The sequence below is a fragment of the Anas acuta genome, chromosome 6, assembly GCF_963932015.1.
Source record: "Anas acuta chromosome 6, bAnaAcu1.1, whole genome shotgun sequence".
Classification (NCBI taxonomy): domain Eukaryota; kingdom Metazoa; phylum Chordata; class Aves; order Anseriformes; family Anatidae; genus Anas; species Anas acuta.
In genome coordinates, this window is record NC_088984.1 from 19,611,077 (window position 1) to 19,632,996 (window position 21,920).

At 35.7% G+C, this 21,920-nt stretch overlaps 1 protein-coding gene and 1 long non-coding RNA gene across 7 annotated transcripts in view; one reads left to right on the forward strand and one right to left on the reverse strand.

The window, feature by feature from the left end:
* Window positions 1–21,920, forward strand: part of B3GALT1 (beta-1,3-galactosyltransferase 1) — a 201,775-nt gene that overhangs the window by 92,007 nt on the left and 87,848 nt on the right. The window contains exon 3 of one of the 6 annotated variants that reach the window (XR_011097907.1): window positions 10,033–11,185. The exons of the other annotated variants lie outside the window; for them this stretch is intronic. The gene's annotated coding sequence lies outside the window, so the exon portion shown is untranslated. Of the gene's footprint in view, window positions 1–10,032; window positions 11,186–21,920 lie in introns of those variants that run through there. 6 annotated transcript variants of the gene reach the window in all.
* The window catches only part of LOC137858696 (uncharacterized), a 133,467-nt gene that overhangs the window by 60,647 nt on the left and 50,900 nt on the right, over window positions 1–21,920 (reverse strand). The window lies entirely within an intron of this gene.

Sequence of the window (21,920 nt, forward strand, 5' to 3'; positions counted from 1 at the left end):
AATTAGTTTAAGAAAATGCCGACAGGCCAAAAATTTGCTATGCTTCAGAGGAAGAATGTTGAATTACATTCAGCAGGGAAACCACAAGTATTTTTATCTAACCACAGTTCTTAAAAAAACAAGGGATGAATGGTGAAAAAGTCTTAAGAGAATTTTGGAGAGGACAGAATCTTAAAGACATGACCTGTTTAAGTAGTATATTACACTTTATAAAACTGTGCTGTCAGCTATGCCCCCAGGTCTTGGTGACAATGCAGTATTTAAAAAAAAAAAAATGAACGCTGGTTATATAAACTGGAATAATACAATCGTTAGTATAGTCAACCTCTAAATTTTACTTCCAGGGGCACTCATATAGTGAAATTCATAACTACGCCTTTACTTGAAAACTTGGAAAGACTGCATCTTGCATCTGCCTTGTTTTTAGGAGGTGCCCAAGATCTATCTCTATATCTATTTTAGGGTTACTTTTGATATGTATTCAACTGTCAAATCCTCATATGCTTCTTCCAAAAAGATGCTCTGCTGGATATTTGCAGTACATTATGAACAGATGTTGTTCCTGCTCTGCTGATTCATGTTAGAGGACTTGTATCTTTGATGGATTGTGAGAAGTGGATGAAACCATAAGTGAACAACACAGTATAATGGACAATTTGTTTAGGATTTCACTGCTCTTTCTAAATGAACTTATTCACAACAGATTCTAGACTGTTGTTTTCATGCTATTCTAAACTTGAGTCTTTTTATGCCATCAATTGCTAGCTGATAGTCTCTTAAGGTAAATGACTGGCTACATCTCAAATCCTGATCACTCAACATGACCTGGATTTGCTGTGCTCCAGAAAAAAAACATAACATCATTTGAGAATAAGGATCATGATATGCCCCTGTGGTCCAACAATACAATTTGTACTATCAGGAATTTTCAGCAGTACAGTTAGCAGATTCCATTTTGAAAACATGGCTTTTTAAGTGTGATGTCTACACTGCACATTTGGGCCATCAGATCACTATTGAAGGTACTGAAATGTTTTCTATCCTTTTGTTCTCAAAGATGTATATGTATGTTTTAATGTACTGTGGAGGTTCCTAAAAATAATAATAAGAAAATTATATATATATATATATATATATATATATATATATATATGTATTATTTGAAGCAAACAACAGGACAAGATTTAAGGTATAGAATGAGGTGTGCTTTCTGAGTTGAGTTCCTTCTATATGAATGCTCAGGTACCACCAGTGAAGGTTCTATCAACCTTATGTACACCTTCATCTCCAAGAACACTTCATCTCCTGCTCAGTCTTGCTCGCTTAAAGTACCATTAAGTACTTTCCTGGAACAGGCTAGTGAACTACATGCTCAGATGATCTTTATAATTTCTAATTTTTAACGCCATGTGTCTGCAATAACATCGTGCTAGTAACAAATGATATTATAAATTGTACTTAACTGTATAAACCTCCAAGGTATCTAAGGCTCCATCAAAACAGAATAAAGTAGGAGAGCATTTTTAAATTGGAAAAATTACAAGACTGAACATTGTTCATAGAATGAAAATAGCACTTTTGTAATTCCTTGCTAGCCCATGAAAGGACCATCTGATTTACATGAAATGAGTTAAAACATGAGATATAAATTCCTTTTTGCTGTTTAGAATATTATTGATTTTTTTTGACATCACAGATGACAGTAAATGTGATTAATTACTGCTGATAATTGGAGCTTCATTCCAGTGGTTATTGCTTGTCAGTAACAATTAATAGCTCCACAAAATCCTCATTCATTTCACAATATTAAAGAATGATGGCTTCTGGGAATTATGCTAAACTAGCACTTTCAATTAGATTTCAAATTTTATAGTATATTGAATAACAGTTTATGGTCTTATAATAGTACCAGTGGTTTATTGTTGTATGGTAATCATTCTAATTACATGTGTGTTTATCTGGAGAATTGGAATTTTTATGGTCATAACAAAAATAGTCACTTGTGAGTTATAATTTCTTTTAAAGTATAGAGATTTTTGGTCTTTACTGGTAAAGACGATTTTGAATGCCAGTTGCATTGCTGTTCTCCCAATTTTTGATGGGCAAGATGCAAGAGTTAAGGGATGAAAAGAAGGTTTAATTTCCTCCGTATCAAGCACCAAGTTGGTATGACATGTAGCACAGACATCCAATTACAAGTCTCCTGCTTACAGCTGGACTGGGCTGCAGATATAACACAGTAACTGTCTCATCTGAACATCTCCAGAGTTACAGGAAGAGAGGAGGGGAATTCATCAATAAAGAGGAATTAATCAAAATACTAACTTCAGAGAGTCACTGAGAAGTATGTACGTCTTTGCCCAATTCCCCAGTAAATAACTTCCATTAGACAGGGGGAAAATTGATACACATACACACCAACCAACCAACCACAAACAACCACAGCAACAGAAAGGGAGAAGGAACCAAGGAGTGACATGGACAAGCAAACACGGGAGAGAAAAGGGTGGTGTAAAATAAACAATGATAAAGTCTGTTGAAAACATATTATCTGAACAGAATTAGGACAAAATAGTGCATGCAGTTCAATATGTGAGACTAAAAAGAGTATAATGGTTTCTGTGACATTAAGCTTACCAGAGCAAATTTTAAGTCAACAGAGATGCCAGGAGGCTCAGAAGTTGGCATGCTTATAAGATAAATATTTAAAATATAAATATAGTAATAAAAATTCTGGCCCTGGGGAAGTCACTGCACTTCTATCATTGACGTCTACATTGTCAGGATCTGAGTCAATGGATCTGGGAGTCAGGATCTGGGAACAATGTGGAAGAAGAGCTTTAGAAAGTTAACTTCTCAATTAGCATAGGAGATGCTGATTTCACTTGCGTAAGTGCTTCTGCTTAGGACTCTCAGTTCAATTCTTTGATGCAGTCAGAGAACACAATTTCTATGAGGCTACTCCAAATAAACATTTGTTCTGTTTTGTCTTTTATTTGAATATGCTCTTTAAACTTACTGATAATTTTGAATATTTTTCTAATTTAATTTTACTTACACAAATTACTTGATGAATCTTTCAAATACAGAAAATTCTAGTGATTCGGTCTTGTAATATTCTTCCAGACAATTAAGTTACCCAAGCGTAGAACAAGGTAAGATAAGAATCTATCCCATGAAGCACTGAATTGTTTTAGCAATAGGTTAAGGAAAAAGTTAACAATAAAAATGACAGTGAAAATTCCAAGGAAATTTCAAGTCAAAACTGTAGCTGATTGTACAGTCTATTTAATGTATTCATTTTCCATTCAGTAATGATCCTTTCCAAGTCAATGCCAGACTCCAAATGAAGTCAATGAGAACAGGAGCAAGACCTTTCTTATTTCTATTTGATTAGTTCGTGCAAGTTTGCAAAAGCAGAAAATTACCGCTGGTGATAGAAGAACCTCAAAAGATGTGCTTATTCATGTCACTGGAAAAATCATAATTCAGAAGTTTGGATGATTATCTAGAAATATATAAACCTTCTTGAATTATTCTAATCATGGCTTTTAGACCATCTGTTCAAAAATATTTCTTCTTACAGTTTCATAATACTATTATTAGTTATATGTTGTATACTAGCACCTAAAGGCCCTAATTAGCATTTATTCTACTGTGGCAGGTGTTGTATAGACCATGTTGAAACCAAGTGCAGAGTAAGCTGGGACTAAATATAAGAAATAACCAGCTTTGCAATTCCCAAGGTAAATTTGGGCTAAGTGTATATGAGGTGTTATTTTAGAATGTTTGTTTTTCTTAACATTTCTTTTCATTTAAAAATATGTATTTGGAAAATAAACTCAAAAAATGATAAGATATTTAATAAATTCACAATTATGACATTAAAAAACATTATTAAAGAGATCAAAGAATACAGCATGAATGTCAGAAAACTGGTACAAAAGGACAACAGACTTCAACAAATGCAATTCCATTCTCATATTCTTTGATCTAATCTAATAAACCTTTAATCTTTCTATAGTAGGACAAAAATTCAGGCATTTCAATCCTCTAGATCCAGTTCTAATCTCTTATTCAGACAAATCAGTTTCACTCCCCAGTAATTCTCAGGCTTGATAATGGCAACAAAAAATCTTACAATATATTTCCTATCTTCAGAACTAAATTTATTGATCAAGGGCTTCTCATTTTATGATTAGAGAATTTCTTTTACAAGAAAAAAATGAAGATTTTTCTTCTTTATTTTGTGAATGCTTAAATATTGACCTTTTCCTTTTCCCCCAAATCCCCCCTTCTCATTCCTTCTATGATATTCTGGGTAATTTTTTATCAGCTATGGTAAAGTACACTGTGCTGCTCAATGTCTTGAAGCCACAATGGGTCCTGGCTGGGATAGAGTTAATTCTCTTCCTAGTAGCTGGTATGGTGCTGCATTTTGGATTTAGGATGAGAGTAATGTTGGTAACACGCTGATGTTTTAGTTGTTGCAGAACAATGCTCACTCACAGCCAAGGACTGGGTGCACCAGGAGCTGGGAGGGGACACAACCAGGACAGGTGGCCCAGACTGGCTAAAGGGACATCCCACACCATGTGATGTTGTGCTGAACAGTAAAACTGGGGGAGTTGGCTGGGGAGGCTGCTGCTCGGGGTCTGGCTGGGCATCAGTCGGCAGCTGGTGAGCAATTGCATTGTGCTTCACTTGCTTTGTATATTCTTTTATCATTATTGTTATCATTATTACTATTATTATCCCTTCCTTTACTGTCCTATTAAACTGTCTTTATCTCAAGCCACAAGTTCTTACCCCCCCCCCCCTTTTTTTTTTTTCCAATTGTCTCCCCTATGCCTCTGTGGTGGGGGGAGCGAGAGAACAGCTGTGTGGTGCTTAACTGCCTGCCGGGATAAGCCACAACACAATGATATTCAGCCTTCCCTGGAAGAGACACCTTTTTACATGCACTCTGTACTCAATTCCATTCAGCTACAATACAGCAAAATTAAACAATAAACCACAAAGTCAATAATAGGTTTCTTTCTGTATGTGTACGTAAAGGTAATGTTACTGTAAGTTAGTAAAAGCAGGGGTTACTCAGCACCTGAGAAGACTAGATATTATTCACATTCTCAAGGAAAGGATCTCAAGCTGGCTTAAATTTAAGTTAAGATCCTAAGAAATGGCAGTATCCTCAGTTTCTGCAGCACAATATTACCATTATGTGTATGAAGCATTTAGAAGCTTCTTAAATCAATTCAATTACTTCCACATGGTGACCCTCAGAAATGTATAGCAAGAAAGAGCAACCTCTATTTGCTTTCAGTGAGAGCACACTAATTGGTTGTCAGTGGTGTGGAAGATACCTCCTCTGTAGTCGTGTGGCTTCAGTGGCATCTCTGAAGAGAGAGGTGTTATTACTACACCTTGCAATTTGAAAATTCAGGTTCTTGTGCTTGCTTAGCATCAGTACTTATGGACTGAAGTTCAGACTTCTTATTCTGCCTAGTCGTTAACTGTCGCAATGCTCTGTGTGCAGTATTGTGATGTGAAACTGGGATTATATGTAGTTCTCCATGTTAAATGTGGAGTTTTTCTTGTGACTGCAATAAAGGTATCTGGGGGATTGGACTGTGTGCATATGAGATAGTGGGGGGAATATTTAGGAAGCCTATATTACTGAGTCATCAAAGCCTTAAGTTATTTTTAAGTGATTCTATTGATGATCAGCAGTCTTTTGATTAGGATTCATTAGACGCAACTCAAACCTGATGGTCTCACAGTTGTTGTGAGTAGAATTTACTTCTTCCTTGCCACCCTTTCCTCATACAGTCTCAAATGCTAGACAGAGACATTTCAAAGACTTAGATTATCTGAGCAAAGGTGTATAGGAACGCTTTCTTAATTAGCTCAGTTATTTTGGGTACAAGTCATTTTTAACAGAGAAGTGTGCCACAAAATCCACGTTGGGAATTCTTCAATTACTGTTTTCAGAATGTAGTATTTAACAAAACACCTAGCAAACTAGACATTTCCTCTAAGAAAACTCCAGGGAATGGGAAGCCAGGAAGTCTGGGCAGAAGAGGGAACATCAGAGCCTCATTAGCTGTTGTTCTTTGGCTGTAGATTCCAGCTTCTGCATGCCTTTCTAGTTCACAAGAACCCAGCAGTTTTACTATGCCTTGGGTCATAAGATAATTGAAATGTGCATACATTCAATAGTATAAGGCTTATCAGAACACACACGTAAGAATTTAGAAGCTGAGACCCAGCTGTTGGCTGCTTTGAAGATTTTTTTTTCTTTATTCCTCTTTACTATGAGTAGCAACTCTAACTATGAAGAACCAAGCAGAACCAAGCAGAACATAAACTATAAGCTGAAAGGAGAAACAGACCGTGTAAACATGCTTTTGTTAGAATGCAACCAAGGTATGTTTTGTAAATTCAGACAAAACACCTGCTGGAACAGCTCTCACCAAAACATTAGATAGGCCATCTTTTCAGGGGATGTTGTGTATTGTGGTGTCTCTGTTCAGGAAACTATTTGTATTGTTACAGAGTGAAGCAGGAATAAATTTCCCCAACATGCTGTACTGTGCTCAAGAAGATTATATTTAATATCAGAGATGAAGATCATCTTTTAGCTTTCCTCACAGCTGACTTTTCAGAGTTTTGGAAAATTCTGTTTATTTAATAATTTTATGTGAATGTTATGTCTGTAGTGCTACAGACTTTAATCTGATTAATGGAGGAGATAAAAAACTTTCTACTGCTGCTATGTATGCTCTTGCACTTTATGATTCATTCCTGAATCTCAGGAGAAGTAGGGTTGTTTTTGGCTACACAGTTTTTGTTAAAAAATCACTCTTTTGTACACCTGCTTTACATACAAGAAAATAAACTCAAAGAAGAGTCTAGCAACAATTTTCCATAGAAGGCTCATCAGTCTTTGCTATTATTTCACAGCAGTAAAGACTTCACAGTTATGCTAAGAAGTTTCCTGGAGGGGTCTATACCAGAGCTTCTGTGTTCACATCATTGCTATGCTTATCAGGTACATGGATTTCAGGCAGTTGCCTTTTCTGCCTCATCCCTCTTACCTTCTATAACTTATGTTTAATAAGAAGGGAAAAGCTCCTCAGAGCTTTAATAGCAGGAGATAATTGTTCTATACTCTGTGCAGTTTCCTCTCCAGCACTATAACATACATCAGTTGGTAATGGTTAATTACTCTCTGCACTTGCAATTCAGTCTCCCGAGGAGTGAAATTAAATTTTGTGCTTTTAGCCTAGGAGAACACTGACTCAAAACACACACACACTTTAAGTTTTCCTGAGTGTTGGTCAGAGCATTTCCTTGACAAGCAGTTGCAGACCTGACTTTTATTGCAGTTGGCACTCTGACTTGATGTTATGGCTAGAACTATTTCTTTGCGCCTAACACTGATGGGTATGTCTCGCAATGAAAGACTGCTTATCCATTACTCCATATATGCTTATGCATTACATATAACCAAATGACATAGTAATTCCAGAAATTGCTTATTCTGTTTGATCCCTCATTTTGCTTACATTTCTCTGAAACTAACAGTTTTGGCAAGAAAGGACTAACCAGTCTTGGAGCACTGTCAGTACCAGGAAAGTAAGACTTGAATTCATTCATCCTGGAAACTTAAGGACTGCTTTGTCATCCTTTGTCCAGACTTAACTGGATAGCTAGTATTCAAAAGTTTGGACTGAAGAGAACAGTTGTGTTTTGCCCATTTTTTTGCCAGAAATATTGCTTATGCCTATGTGCATTATGTAACCTATGCCCAGATATCTTGGAAAACATTATGAACGGAGCTGTTTGGGAATATTCCAGTGCAAAGGTTTTCTCAAGAAGATCTGTTTTCATAAACCTGAAGAATTACCCTGCAGCATTACGGATTTCACTGAGTGCAAGTCAGATTCATAGGATCCCTTGTCTGAATTCCCGATGGGTTCTCCCACCAGAAATTCCCCAGACTTTGTAGTTTCTGTGAAATTTAAATAAGATTTTCAGAGATAAATTGATCTTAATTATTTCCAAATGAAAATCATCCTTTAATAAGCTTTTTAAGGTGAATTATTTTCTATTTTCATATCTCATTCCCAAAGTAACTTAGAGAAAAAGCTAGAGGTGGTACTTCAAAATTGGGAATCTGATGAAGACCACTTAAAACCTTTAAAATAATGCAGAATTTAGTATTAATTTAGTTTATTTCCCTTCCCGGGAAAAGTTCTCAGGCAACTGCAGTTATGTCAACATAAAATAAAACAAAACAACAAAACAAAACTGAAGTCCCAAATGCAGAATTAAAGCAACTTTCAATAAGTATTTTTTGTCAGAGCTTTTTGTCTACTTTGGTAAGTCTACTTGATATGCCTAAGCTAGTTATAAATTGTTTCTATAAAGAGTAGACTTTATCTCATGATTAGTAAGACTACCAGTAGTGATAAAAAACCTACAGAATAAAAAGTTGTTTGTTTGTTTGTTTGTTTGTTTTCATGCTAGAGAGGGAGCTTTATTAACATTAATTTAATTCTGAGAGCAGCTCTCACTTGGTCTTCCTTATTTCATAAAACAGCTTCTGCTGAGACATTTTGCCACCTTTTCCTTGCCTATGCACAAATGCATCTTGACCTCCTCCCTCACCATACTTCAGTACAAGCAATTTGTATGAAGTATTCATATTGTTCTGAGCTTAAAAAAAATAATATCAACAATGACAAAATCCACAAAAACCTTGTTTGTAATTCATTTGGATTTGACTTTGATGAGGGGTCTTCCTCTTGAATTCACAAGGAGACAAGCTGGCCCCAAACTGATTTCCTTTACAAAAGAAGCAAGCAAACAGCAACCCTCGAACAAATTACTAAAAAATAAAACAAAACAAAACAAAACAAAACAAAATAAAATATTTTTTTTTCAACTCAGGAGATGAATATGTTTGAGAACAGACTAATTCTCAAAGTTTTAAAGAATGTTTTTGACCAACACTAATAGAAGAGCTGATCTTCAATATTTTTTAGTTTATTTGAAGCAAAGTTCTTTATCTTCTTTAAGGCTAGGTTGCAAATACCAGGAGGAGAACTGCACAGTAATTTATTAGTGCCTGGAAACACCCAAGTTTGCCATATGGCTCTATTGTAGACAATTACAGTTCTGAATTTCAGCTGTGCAAAATTTCAGAGTGAACTACTTGCATTACATACAGAGTGATCTACTTACATTACAATGCTATATCTGAGATTTTCCCTCAGCTAGTTTTAGTAGGACTAGGCAACCTAGACACAGAATGTGTAAGCTCTGGGTTACCCTCTGGCAACTCAATAAGACAGAGTTCCTCTTAAATGTTGCATTTCTCAGGATCACCACCTTTAAATCAGCATAATTTAAGAATAAGTTTGGCAGCACTCAGTTACGTCAGCCTATGAACAACTGAGTTGAGCTTACTACACTGACAGATGGGGAGGCCACGCTGTAGTTCAACAGAATAACACATCACTTTTTGTTGTACAAGTCTCGTAACAATCTGTTCTGCCTAGCATCCCACATCCTTGGGGGCCTGAACACATTTGAAGTGGTACTATATAAAGAAAAGGTTCAGAAGAAAGTGCTGCCAAACTGGCTGGTGGTCATTGATTGCTTCCTCTTGGAAGCACAAATTAGAAAGGAAGTCCTTTAATATTAACAGTTTATTTTGAAAGAAGAAGTTCTTCATGTGAAACACATGCCCCACATACTATTAAAAACACCTATATTTTCATATTTTTCTACCATGACTAATTTAAACAGGGCACTATTCTGACATTCTCTGCAACCTATTTCAGCCATTCTGCACAACTGCGACATTGTGTAAACTCAAAGCTTGAATATAGATTAAGGTAATGTGATAAATTATGCAGAACACAATTGTTTGTTTACCATAAGGAAGGAGATAATTAAAAAGTGTTCTTGTAGAACTATATTGATTCTGTCTTAAGCAGACAACTAACCACCGATTCTGTGTAGTTGATTCACAGAATCACAGAAGGGTTGAGGCCGGAAAGGGCCTCTGGAGGCACCTGGTCCAATCCCTGCTCAAGCAAGGCCACCCAGAGCAGGTTGCCCTGATGGCTTCTGAAGATCTCCCAAGAAGGAGACCCCACAGCCTTTCCAGGATAGAGTTCCAGTACTCCATCACCAGCACAGCATAAAAGCATTATGTTCAGTAGTCAAAGCACATGACACAGTGTTATTAAGCTAAATGAGAAAGAAATGACTAAAAAATATATATCTTGAGCAAAAATGCCTGGAAATTCCATAAGTTTACACCAATTTCTAACCATTTTCACAACGTTTCCACTGTCCATTATTACTTTGATTGATTATTATAAGCATTCTTTATTTTGTTTATTTGAGAGAGAAGACAGAGCATATACTGCTTGCATGACATTCTTCTATTTTATATTTAAAGTTAAAGTCAGTACTCTTAAATTGTAAGACTTCATTTTCCAGAACATTTATAAAGATTTAGCTTCTGAAGTACTTCAAGTTATGGGCTATATAAAATTTCATAAATTCATACCGATGAAGCAAACAATCACATCTCTGAACCTCATTTCATGCAGACTTTGTAGCCGTCTAAAGCACAGCAAAGTGGCACTCATCTTAATTTTTCTGTGAAGGTAGTCTTTTGTCTAGAGGATATAATTTCATTACATATATATATATTTATATTTATGGTTAGAAACATTTCTGACTTTTTAGTGTACAAATTGTAGCATTTCTGTTGGAAAATCACTCTTTGGTAAGAATGCTCCCAGAAAGAAAAGACAATTTTATTTTAAAAGGTGACAAATACAATAACTGTTTTCCATTTGGAAATAAGCTGACAGAAAGTACTAGAGAAACGTGCTATAACTGTTTCCCAACGCTTTTCCAACTGAGAAACAGGAAAAAAGAATAACAGGATTTTATTTTATTTTTTTGATTTTCTTTCTAGTTTCTTCTTGGTGGTAACAACTGTAGAAAATTTGTGTAACAAAAACCAGAATGTCTTCACCTGAAAATGTAGAGATGGAGCTCTACACTTACAGTATATCCTGTGTGTGTGTATTAATAGTCTCATTTACTCATTTTACATCTTCCAGATGGAAAGCAGCTGAAAATTATGTGGGACAAATCTATATATATAATATATATATATAAAATTAGAATTTCACTTTAGATACACCGGGAGTACTCATTCAGACTTTTGGCCACCTTTCTCATGTGAATAACTTCTTCACCAGAAATAGCATAAATATATAACCCTCATCATAACAAAAAAATTGTATTACTTTTCAAAAGGAAACCATGAGAAACTTAATAATGTCTGCAAAAGCTCTCTACTGCTGTTGTATTTTACTTAATGGAAAAATAACAAAATTTCAAGATACAATGGTGTGTTCAATGTCATATATTGTTCTTTGAAGGGAGAAAGGCCTTCCTTAGCCACTTGGCTAGTTATATTAAACTAATAACTCTATATGAAATTATTATATCAATATTTTTTTCTGATAAATCAAGTCAAGTTACTTGAAGAAAATTCTCAAATGAGGGCTCAGCAATAGGATTTCAAACTGAAAACAGTTCTCACTGCCTGAACGTTATGGTGTTTGGGTGCTGGCTGTAGGTTTTTGCTGTTAAAAAAAAAATAAAAATCTTTAAAGCTATGTGTTTCGTGAATACATGCCTAATTCTTTATTGTGCTCCATCCTGCTGTAACTTTAGTTACAAGTTAAATACTCTGTGAAGGAAATCCAAAATTGTTGTTCATGAGCTCTGCAATAAAAAGTAGATTTTTTTTTTTTTGTCTGAGCCAACAATTTTCAAGTGAATAGGGCCTTTATAAAACATATTTTAACACTCCTACGGATTAATAACGTGTTAGCAGAAAAAGACGTGTTGAGCTTAGCTCAATTATCCTTCCATCCCAATTATACTGTGACATTAAATCTTGTGACATTTAATAAGAAAGGCCATTTCATCCATGGCTGCCTCAACTGCTGACAATTTATGCAACAGTGTTCCCTCCTAAGAAACTATTCTAAAAGAAGGCAGCTTTCTCACACACTGCTATGTCTAACTGCCCATGTAAATTAAATAAGGTGCAACAAAATATATAAAATCTTTCATTTTACAATTACTTGATGCCTTTGACTATAGAAAGATGAATTAACCAGGCTGGTGTGAATACTTTTTATGTTTGCAACAGTGCTAATGGACTAATATAAAAAAGAACCAGACTTCAAAACAACAAGGCATTTGTATGTTGATATCTCTCACTTCTTTATAGTGTTTTACATTTCTGAATGCATATTCACAGGTTTATATTTCTTCTATGTTATTGAAAAATTGCTGTTCAACAAAACTTTAAGTTTGTTTATTTAGCTGCCACTAAATAAGCCACTGGAGTAAACTTAGTATTTTCTTCCTCAAGGCAGACCTGAGTGAAAACCTTTAGGATCAGCTCAAGATTCTTTTTGAGAACATACACATCATTATTGTAGGTTACAAGCAGAGACATCTCAGCTAACTGCTCGTTTGGCTCCAAAACTAGAAGGTGTGTATAGCTTAGACTGTATCTGAAATAAGCAGCCTTGCTGATCAGCAGCTGGCTTCAGGTTTGAGCTAGTCTCCATCCAGCAGCAAAGGACAATATATAAATGCAGCAGCCAACTTTATAGACATCTTGAGGATTTTTGCAGCAAGTTCTATTGTGTGGTAGTAAAAATGCTCTAATTGTTTCCATCAACTTCTGCCTCTAAAAGTTACAAGTATGTTAAGTCAGGCATATTTAGCTGGTCAATGCCAGTACAACTACCTACTTCTGTTTTAAGACCAACATTTTCCTATTTTCAGATAAATATAAAGTAAATGACTTGGCTCCCCAAATAGCTCTGAGTTCTTACAGCAATTTATTTTACTCTAATATGAAATAGAAGTTTATAGTTGGTTGGAACATCTGGTCTCTTTAGGTAGGACAGGTGTTTCAAATCAAATATCCAAGCACTGAAGAGTGGGCTGTGTGTCGTAGGTAAAAAGCTCTGTGAAAGTCACAGTATTGCATCCTGCCTGGTTAAGACTGGGTAAATTAACTCAGGTTCATGTTCTTGGTCGATATACTAGTTTCCATGATTATATTCTGCCAACAATAGCTATTTTGCATTTTTTCTGTGATTTTACATTAGATAGGGATATCAGGTAGCAAAAAGTAAAATTAAGAGCTTAATATTGTCCATTTAAACAAAAAAAAAAAAAAAAGAGAGAGAAAAGAGAAAAAAACTGTTAGCTTACAACTCCATACTATGAAAATAAATAGGATTTGTGAGTAGAAAAAATAGTGTGTGCCTTCACATATACTGGCAAAAGTTAATCCAGCTGCTCCAAAATCAGGGCATGCCACAAACTGCTGTGCAGGATGGATAAATGAATTAATCATGGAGCCACGATCTTCATCCTTCTTTGACAATCATAGTTATTTTTGGCACCAAGTTATAGAATGTTATTTTTATTTATTTATTTATTTTAGAACATGCTTGTGCAGGAATGAGTAATATACATATTCCTGTAAAAATATTATAGAAAGTACACTGCGTTGACTGAAGAAGCCACTGGCAAGGACTTTATGCTGATATCAAATTTTATGCACCTTTTCATGTAACACCTCTATAAAGCATTCATGTCTAGGACAGAAGACAAAGTGTTTACATTTATGGCAGGAGCAGATAAAATTTTAGGAAACTATAGCCAGCAAAACCCACTAATTGAATAATAAATATATATATATAATAATAATAATAAAACAAACAAAAAAACCCACTAAGCCAAGGTCTGCCTCTTAATTGCGGTAGTTCAAAGGACAAGAGAGGAATTAAAAATATTCCAAAGCCCAAGCCAGTTTCAGTGTTTTTGTTTCCATTTCTTGGGGATAGAACTATGTTTATATAAAGAGACAGGTTTTCTTGCACATACAGAACCACAGCTAAATGCCACCAAATTTTTTTTGGCAGGGCTCTAATTTGTTTTAGAAATCAAATACATAGTTAACACTTGTGAGTATTTAAATTAATATATTTGCAAACTTTTCCAAGTGTAAAGAAGCCACAGGGACAGGGCTGTCAGGCTCTGTTGGTACAGGGCAGTCAGCTGCCTTTGCGTGTGCTGGGTGAGATGGACGCTGGCTTTGGGCATTCACTCCCTACTTGCACAGAAGAATGGAGTCTGTAGGAAGAGGTCATTCGTGGTATCCTGTCTCCATCTGCTACAGCAGAAAGCTGACTACAGTTCACAGGCTTGTGCTAGCTGCTGCCAGGTGAGATGCAGCAGACAGGAAGGAAGAAGTTCTCAGGAACAGGACAGGCTGCAGCAGGCTGTGTACAGAGAAAGGGAGAAGGGGACACCCTGCCTGACACACACTGACCTCTCCAACCAATTTCCCAAATCTTCCCATTCCTTCCAAGTCTTTCCTTCTCTCCTCACTGCCCTGCTCTGCTAATGTTGCAAAAAGGACCTTTGCGATTCCCAAACAACAGCCAGTTTTCCTGCAGTGCTGAAGAGCACCAGGTTGGTTTTGGCTTTATTTCTTCATCATTTTCTAACCATATGTGCACATTAGAAAACTATTTTTAGAAATGCATCAGCTACAAATGAAAACCAGCTTGTTTTTTTTTTTTTTTTTCCTCCCTGTGCACTGTTGCTCTTTCGGTAATTACACTAGAAGTCAGAGCAAGAGTAAACAAATCATGTAAACACCCCTTCACATCACAAACCTTTCTCCTGCTACACAGAACAGGACAGAAGGATAGCTGCTTCTTGTTTATGTTACAAACAACCTTTGTCTAGTTAAGAGATGCAACAGAAGGTTCACCCCAAAAAGGTATGCTTTTTAACCTTTCCATTCAGAAAACAAGCCGTAGTTTGGAGCATTGGCACAATATACTCGAGTTTCTGCCAGAGAACAGCAACCTTTTTTTGAGAAATATCACCACTCACACTGAAGGGCTTCAGTTTGTGGGCTGTTGTTGCTATGGCCTTTGGTGGATTTTTGTTGCTGTAGTTATTTTATTTCCTCTCTTTTAGGGCAGAAGAATATTTTTATTTTTGAATACATGTTGAGCAAGTATTCAAGTAAAGGGAGAATTCCAGATTTGATTCTACCTCTACATAAGCCCTGGGAACTTTCCCTACAATTTTTATGTTTTCAATTATAGCTCTAATTTCTATTTTGGCTTCTGTCTTCTGGTTGATTAATGACATTCTAGAATCACAACAAAACTCTCCAGATTCAACCTTTTGTTAAATTCCGCTTTCTTTTCAAAAGTTATTCTTCCACTGTGATCATAAGTACTTTTGGCAGCAACATTCTATAACCATTTGCAAAATTGGAAAATAAAATCTATCATTTTTTCTGTTCCACATGGAAATAAATGTAACATTTTATAATTCAAAAGAGTACATAAGCACACTGTTGATGAATTAATTCAACTACCAACAAGATTGGGAAACAGTAATAAAACTTTCTTGGTATGTAACTACCAACAATGCAATTTTTGAAAGGGATAATGTTAACCTGTTGATTAAAAAAAAAAAAAAGGAATTCTATCTCTACCATGCAACAACCTGCAAATGTAAATTTCTTGTAATTTGTGCTGCAGCTAAAGAATGGTTCCTTCAAGGTAGGTGCTGTAAAAGCCACAATAAAATAAAATAAAATAAAATAAAATAAAATAAAATAAAATAAAATAAAATAAAATAAAATAAAATAAAATAAAATAAAATAAAATAAAATAAAATAAAATAAAATAAAATCACAGGTCTCAATAAGAAAGTACTTATAGTTACTTTGAGTGGCCTTGCATTACTCTTCTGCTCAGTAAACCTAATTATTGATAAATAGCTTGAAGTCCATTTTCTCCTCATTGTAGTCAAACTATATTGATGGATGTTAAAAATTTGATTTTTATTCTTACAAAGTCTATGGCAGCTTGTCAGTTTCTATTTAAATTCTAATCCCTAGAAAATTTTCCTTCTGATATCTGGCACAGTGACTTTTAATATATCCTTATTATTATCAATCTAATAACATGACATAAGGCAGGCTCAGAGAGTCAAAACACTGCCCTTTGCTGCAAATTAACGCGCACTGCTGGGACTTCCCTTTATCAAACACTGAGTTGTGAGTGACAAATGTGTTCCAAGTGAGGCAAAGTTTGTAGGCAGAGAGAATGTATTTTATTAGACCAGCTGACATAGCTGGGAAAGAATCAACAAACCTGGAAAAGTTACTTTTCACCAAAGCACATCTGTTTTGCCCAGCCATATCAGCAGGTGTTGGCAAAATACAGCCTGTGCCTACACCCTACCTCCCTATATTGCCACAGACAAAACACAACCTGCAAACATCAGCAGGTGATGATGAGGCCAGGGCAATGTGTATAAATACAGTATTTTGCATGTACTGAGGCAACATGCATCTATTGGGGGGAAGGAGGGGAAATTAAGAAAGAATATTATGCAAGAAAAACAGTTCCTATACATGCACAAATTCCTCTAATAAATTTTACAATTTTGTATTTAAAAATTCTAATTTTAATAATCTCTCATTTAATGCAAAGAAAATACGATTATTTTTTTTACCATACAGGGAAACTGTGAAATGAAGTACATTAAACACTGCCAACTGCTTACAGAAAACAAACTTTTTCCCACTTTAACACCTCTGCTATAGATGTTGAACATAATATGAGACTTCATTCTGTGAATATGATGTGAAGAATACAAGGAAATGGACAGAAAATGGTTAGACCAGTATAGAGTACTTGCAGTAACAGAGAGGGCATACATCTCGGGCTGCCTTTTTTAATTGGTAGTTTCCTTTTTGTAGCTGTATTTATAGTAAAATAGACTTCTTTTCCAAAACTACTGCAGTATAAACTTCCATCAGAATTTGCCCGAGGTTTACTGTTTCTCTAAACATTGATAAATGTTTTCTTGTCACACACAAAGGAAGATGCAAGTGATTCCTATTCTGCGGCCTTCAGCTGTGCAAGCAAGCAGTTACTTGTCACATGCAGGTGGACCTGTTTGTGTGGAGCAGGCAGGCAGCTGCAAGTGTTTGGAGTCACACTGACTTCATCCTTTGAAAACCTATTTCTTACAGCTTCAAACGAAGTAGCAGTGATAACAGTTATCAAATGCTTTGAGATAATGCTAAATGAAGTTTTGAGGCTATGATAATGCAGAAATAATTCACTCTAAACATATATCCCCAATCCTAATGCATGAAGTTGGAAAATATTTGTGGCAAAATATAGCCAGGGTCTGACTCCACTGCCATTAAAATTGATGGGAAATTTACCACTAGCTTCCATGGTAGCAATTCATAAAAATGTAGTTACTGGGGAAGATAGAAGTAATTCATATGTATGAGTGCATGAATGCATATACATATTCATATAGATAATATAGCTCTGTGCTTTCCCTTTTTTCAAAGTCAAGGTTCTTTTAAAAGAAAACTCCATCTTTTGTCTAATTTTATGTGCCTAAACTCATATGATATATTTTAGTATCATGTCTTCATGTTCCCCATAAGCTTCTTTTACGTCTAAAAACAAAAAATATACCAGTAATAAAGTCTTCAAGTTCTTCTATTTCTGCTATGTGTTAAATTTATATATATATATATATATATATATATATATATATACACACACACATTATGGCCAAGTTTCTGAAGAAAAGAAAAGAAAAGAAAAGAAAAGAAAAGAAAAGAAAAGAAAAGAAAAGAAAAGAAAAGAAAAGAAAAGAAAAGAAAAGAAAAGAAAAGAAAAGAAAAGAAAAGAAAAGAAAAGAAAAGAAAAGAAAAGAAAAGAAAAGAAAAGAAAAACTTATCTTTGAATAGGATTTGAATTTCCTTACTCTATTAAATGCCAGCAGTAATTACAATGCAGGACTTTCATGCAATTTCTTTGGCTTTTTAAATCCAGAAAGTAGAAGGTTGATAGCAAATTCAAGTGAACATATTACATGGTTTATCTGGAAATACAGAGTTAGATTCAATTAAACACAATTAACCTCAAAAACTGCCACCACTCCTGAGGATGAATCACATCCCTCCTGCAGTGGGACGAGAGATCCAATGAGAATCTCTCGACAGGCACGTACATCCTTCAGCCCAGAGGGACTGAGGCTGCAGAGCTCCTAAATGTCCATTCTGTCCTGTTCACATCACTACAGGTAATTTGTGCCAGTGAAGCACAAGCACTCCTCCTCTTTACAAGAGTTTATTGTACTTAATGGGTAGAGGAATCAAAGGACCAGTGCACAGTAAGTTGTATGGGACTGATAAGCTCTATCTAGGAATGAGGGAGGCAAGAGATGCACACCAGATATGTAGAAATCAGAGGGCAATTCAGTAACTTAGAAGAGGATTCATTTTTGGCCTCTGCAAGAACAGTTAACAAAGCCAGTTCCTGAAAGTCCAACTGCTCTGCCAGATGGAAGATTCTGGCAGAATTAGAGGAGACCTAAACCAGTAAGACTCTACAGAAATGTAGCAATATTCCTATAGAAGCTTCGATGTACATCATAAACAAGTCAGTAATTAATGACATCCAGGCCTTCTTTACATGCTCCAGCAGTGTAAGTGACACCTTATGCTGGCTAAGAACCTTAGGATTCCCGTGCATTCTGGGTCCTCCAGAGGAAAGACTGAACAAAGCAGTCCTGCAAAATATCTCAGAAATAAACCTTTCCCAGGATGCAGTTAAAGTGGTATTTTGGCTTTTCTAACTGGACAGCTGGGAATTGGAAGCTGGAGGCATAATTTGTCTCCACAGTCATCTCCATTTGCTCACTTCCTGGAATCCTTCATTAAGCTAGAGATGCTTTTAACTTTTTACATCTCAACCTAAATCAGCCTATAGCAGGCACACATTCTTGTTAAGTTACATTCCAAACTTCCAGAGCCAATGGTCCAACAAAGCCCACTCTGTCACTCGTCTGTCTATGCACTGCATAACGAGCCTAGCCTACCTCTGAGTGCCATGCTCAGTTTTCCAGCTTTTATTCCAAAATACATTTCTTCAGATACATAACACTTGCTTTTCTTTAAAATCTGTTTTCCTTTATCTGAAAACCAGTGAAAATATCTAGAAGGATATTTAGCAAAACAAGAAATGGATTTAAGCCTTAAACCACCAAAAAATAAATAAATAACAACAACAAGAAACTGCTTGTGAGCTGCAAGATGAAAAACTGGAATTTGCAGAGTAATATTTTACAGAAAGTATTTAAGTGCCTAAAATGAGATGATCTTTTAGCATGAAGCACCTTCTCAGTGGTAGCTATAGTGTCAGTCCCATGACTGTGTTTAATCAATAGCAAAACATTTGCAGTTACTCTGCAAAGGATTTCTGAAAAGATGTAACACACTTGAATCACCATCTAATGTCACTAATCTTCGGATTAATATTATGCTCTAATAAGATTTAATGCTAGTGCTCTTTCAACAAGCAGATTTAGCTAGACAACTGAGGCAGAAGCATATTATTAATATGGGGGGGGGGGATGTTTACATTCAGAAAGGAAAAACATTGCGTATATCTGATGGAGTAGTTGTCAAAAATGTCAAAACATCAGGTCAAGGTAAAGGGGAATATTTTGAAGGGAGCTATACAAACAAGCCGTGAAAAGCGCCAATGTGTTGCCTATTCAGAGATTCACATAGTTCAGTAGTTAGATGCCATCCAAAATGTAGGAAAGGAATATTCATTTCTCTCCATTAACTTACCGACCTCATCTTTCACCCCCAGACATCACCTTAGGCAGAGCACTACTGGCTGTTTTAATGCAGTGCCTCTTTTTGTCTGTTAATACTTAGTTCACTTTGAAGGAGCAATTTCATGCCCACTCAATATTCCAGCTCCTAGATCTGACACTCATCGTCTGTCTCCTGCCCTCTGTGACTGCACAAGTATTTCACACAAAGTAAAATGCTAAATGAGAGGCTGCAATGATCTCTCCTGCTCCCTCCTTTGCAAAATCTTCTTGTAAGTACTTTTCAATCTGTACTGTCATGTCTACAATTTTCTAATAAATAACCATCTTTATCAGATCAAAAGTTTTGTTTTTTCTCTTTTCTTGAGAATAAAAGTATTTAATCTAAACCAGGTTGTTCTCTCCTTCAGAACCCCACTTGCAGCAGCTGTAAAAAAAAATAATTTTTCACACAGTCTCAGTTTTCAGATGCTTCACTGCGCACTATTTCATCCATTTGTCATCTGCATTTCAAATACACTGAATGATGTATAAGTCAATCAGGTAAAGAACCAGAATCATTCTTTGTTTTATGTTATCTTCTTTAGAGATGATCTTTCAGTGAAGCAATTGCCAGAGCATGGCATATCCAAGCCTTGGGTGGCAAACACAACATTCCTGAAATCTGTTGCACTAAAAGTGACTGAAATTATGCACAACTTCACCTACAGTAAACATTAACATTTCCATTCCTCCCTTCAAAGGGTGTCAAGAATCACATTGTCACAGAATCTCCCTTTCCATTAACCATTTGAAAACATTAAAAAAAAAAAAAAGAAAAATGATCAAATAGAAAAGTACTACTGTGAGGTGGCTGAGACTGCTAATGTAAAAAGTGACTTGTGCTAGAATGACATGAAAATGTTCTTAAGTGGCATTTGAGGAAGGGCAGTGACATTACTGCTTCTACCACAGAGACTAATTTGCACTGTAAAGTGAAATTCTGTTCCAGCATGATAACCTACGATCCCTGCCAAGGTATTAAACAGATGTGGTCACTACCTTAAGCTGAAGGTGCGTAATACACTGAGTACCAAATTGGACTGATTGCTGCATGGTGTGTTTATATAGCATAGTGATGTTGCAGAAAGATGGAAGGTAATTCTGAATTAGCTGCCTCACAGATCAGAACGTTACAGTTGTAGCAGTGTGCCAATGTATCCAGGACACCCATTACGAAACTTCCATTTCCCTTTTCTCCCTTCTTCTTAGGCCAATCTGACCTGAATATAAATTTTAAGAGACTGAAAGGTCATTTGAACACATGGATTTATTTGCTGATTTTGTTTTGGTTTGGTTTGGTTTTTGGGGGGAGGTCCTATATTCAGGAACACTTTAAAGTTTGTAGCTGTCATGCGAGCACAGCCCTTATTGGAGTAAATGCAAGCATAACAGGACAAATTAGCCACACTAACACAAGACTTACCCAAGCTGTGCTGCATCACATTGTATAGGGCAGTGCATGCAACTGGCTCCAGCATCTTTTTGTATTGTATTGGGTATTGCTGCACTGGACTGGGGTGCTATAATGTGTTGTTGTAGCTCATGAAAGACAGATTTTTCTATCCTGATTAATACACTTTATTTATTTCAGATGTCTGTGAGTTATGTTAGCACTTACCATAAAGTACTTTACAATGTATATACAAAGGGAGTGCAAACAGCATACAGCCATATCTAAATTTCCCTTTTGATATATAAAGAGGCATACATATATTGCCTTCTTTTGAGGTCATACTTTTAAAACATGATTTACTTCAGTTGAAAGGAAAATATTTTAATAATATTTAAAAGCATAGCATGTAAATTTGAGTTATAAAATGCTGTGGGATAAACAAAGTCTAAAACATTTTTTGTTAATGAAATCTTCCTTTTCTGACAATATCAAGGGTTCCAAAATTGTACACTTAGTGAGGAAAAAGTATTATGCAGTGACTTTTTTGCAAGTGTTTTCTAAGTAAATATTTTAGTAACAGAAGTTGTTTGTAGATTCTGGTGTTGTCTAACAAAGTTTAAAAAAGTGGAAGAGACACCCAATGACTAATTTTAGTCAAATG